General features: G+C 36.0%; 1 protein-coding gene and 1 pseudogene across 3 annotated transcripts in view; one reads left to right on the top strand and one right to left on the bottom strand.

Moving 5' to 3' along the window:
• LOC125654376 (caspase-7-like) overlaps window positions 1-443 on the bottom strand; it is a 13,268-nt gene extending 12,825 nt beyond the window's left edge. Inside the window, exon 1 of one of the 3 annotated variants that reach the window (XM_056143700.1) lies at window positions 349-443. The gene's annotated coding sequence lies outside the window, so the exon portion shown is untranslated. The other 2 variants (XM_056143701.1, XM_056143702.1) reach the window with 2 other exon arrangements.
• Window positions 444-505: 62 nt separating this feature from the next.
• The window catches only part of LOC125654385 (vezatin-like), a 19,554-nt pseudogene continuing 17,559 nt past the window's right edge, over window positions 506-2,500 (top strand).

Below are 2,500 nucleotides of genomic sequence, written 5' to 3'. Positions count from 1 at the left end.
TCACACATGATAGTGACTATCATAGTGAACAGAACGGTTAAGAGTTTAAGATTATTGATAAAATTTCGAACTCCTGTGAATAAATTCGGCTAGATCTATTGCAGAGAGCCTATGTGGTGGAGCATTACCAGACCTTGTAAGCTGGGGTAACTTACGTTTTTCCGTTTCACCTTTGTATCTTTTAACACTTGTTCGATGTTCCAACTTTCGCTTTAATTTTACGGAACTTTGAAGTTTTATTCCCCTCACTAGTCTCAGGGATTTTGGTCCTGTTCAGAACTACCTTACTTCTTAAATGTTAATTATTATATTTTTTAAATATTTCTGGCTAACTGCCATTATACCTACCCGTGTGGTTGACATAAAACCATTAAAAGGTAGAATTTATTTTGATCAACCATTTGAAATTTTCCGGCAAAATATTATCCGTACGTAAATTTTGAAATTTATAAAATTAACGGAATCTTAATCAAAAGGAAGCTTATTGTAATAGTTCTTTGTGATGAAAAATTCGGCATCAATTCTACATTGAAGAACAAAATAACGAAAAGAAGAAGACGATATGGAATATGATACAGAGGAAGATGTTCTGTTTGAGGTAGCGCATTTGTAATTTCTAAAATGTCTTACGACGTGACCGTGTTTGAGGGCGAAGCAAAAAGCATTGGCATTAGTATCTATATCCAAAACAGGACAAAAAAACAACCCGAAGCTAGCACGAGGATAATCTCGGCTGAGATTCGGCTTGGCTGAATATTTGGACTGACGCCTTCACCGAATCTCGGAGCAGTCCTTCATAATTCATGTCTGGAAATTTCCTTTCAGCTTCGGCCGGTTCTAGCAATTAATGTGCACTTAGGTGACACTGCTGTTCGCTTCAAGTAAGTTACTTAATTGACAAATTGATATACATTTTGATGTTATTTTGGTCAATTAACACTTTCTTTTCTGTAAACCCATGCTATTTCATAACTTTGTACATGTACTACCCATACATGCCAACTTTTAAAAATCCCCATGGGGGATTTTGTGCTTGACGACCTTTTCTCAAAGCTCAAAATTCACGACATTTTACCATGAAAATAAATATTTGTCTTTTCAAGTAAAATATAAATCTAATCATTGTACATGTATCATATGCTAACATAACATCAAGTGTGTTTGACCATTAACTTTAACAAACTATATAAAAAAAAAAAACCCACTTTGAAAGATACACAAATATTTTATTAAAATCATGTATTCAAAAAAAAATTCTCTTCAACAACAAGTCACTTACATATTATCAAGTAATACTTAAAGTTGCATCCTTTTACACCATATAAACATTGGCTGGTCTATATATCAAAATTTAAATTAAAGCACATGCATGTAGGTACGACTACAAAGGCGATCTTGCTTGTCTGTAAACATGGCCTGGGCTTTCAAAGTGTGGTGGAACAATCTGCATTGCAACCAGAAAAGGAGTGCTCTTCTCTGCTACGAAGTTTGAGAACAAAATCTTTGCACCCATGACATCTGATATAATTGCCAGGAAAAAAAACCCACATCAAAATATACGTTTTTACTTGTAAATTAAGGCTACTTGCTATTAATATAAAATTCAGTACAGACTTGTGCGAATTACGCATCACAAAGTCTATTGAACACTACACTATATAGACTATATAATACATCGCTATAGATTTGATAGCCTATATTATTAAAGTTGGAGAAAAAAATATTTGACGTACCTTATTGTATATTTTGGATGCTGTCAGTGAGAGGCAAAAATCGGGAATGTCCGATTATTTGGTGGTGACACTATCATTGTTGTCATTCACATTTGTGTAAAGGATATGTCAATTTGAAATCCGTCTTCCCGATTAATTACTATCAAAACATGCTTCGCACTGTCCAATAAGCACCCCGACACAGGCAGACCAGGTAAATTCAACCACCCTCACACCATGCGACATAGGTAACCAGTAATGGCTGACTATTGTCCCGATTTCTGATTGGCCAGTTCAGAAATGACGCGGGATTTCAAATTACAGCTGGAAATGGGGGTTTGTTGTAGTAAAATGAGAGATATTATTAGAAAATCGGGATTTCAGGGTATTTTTGCAATCCCGATCGGAATATCGGGATTTGCCTTTTCAGTTGCTTCAAATCGGGAGAATCCCTCACAAATCGGGAAAGTTGGCAAGTATGACTACCAAAATCAAGCTACATATTAAGAGAAAAATTATATTGACTTACTGAAAGATCTTTAGTGCTAGGATCAAAGATATTGTGCATGTATTATGTAAACTTTTGAAGAAACTCAAACAAATGAAATTCCAACTTTGCACTAATCAAGCTTACCCCCCCCCCCCCCCCCCCCCCCACACACACACACACACTTACTATGAACGTGCAAAAGAACAGAGAACAGAGGGTACCATCCCCCAGGTGTGGCTGCTTTCTGCTGAGATTTTCTAAGTTACAGGACTAACTACTCCAGCATTCTACATGTTCA

Source organism: Ostrea edulis, chromosome 7 (genome assembly GCF_947568905.1).
Source record: "Ostrea edulis chromosome 7, xbOstEdul1.1, whole genome shotgun sequence".
NCBI classification, from domain to species: domain Eukaryota; kingdom Metazoa; phylum Mollusca; class Bivalvia; order Ostreida; family Ostreidae; genus Ostrea; species Ostrea edulis.
This window is presented reverse-complemented; position numbering and strand designations above follow the sequence as displayed.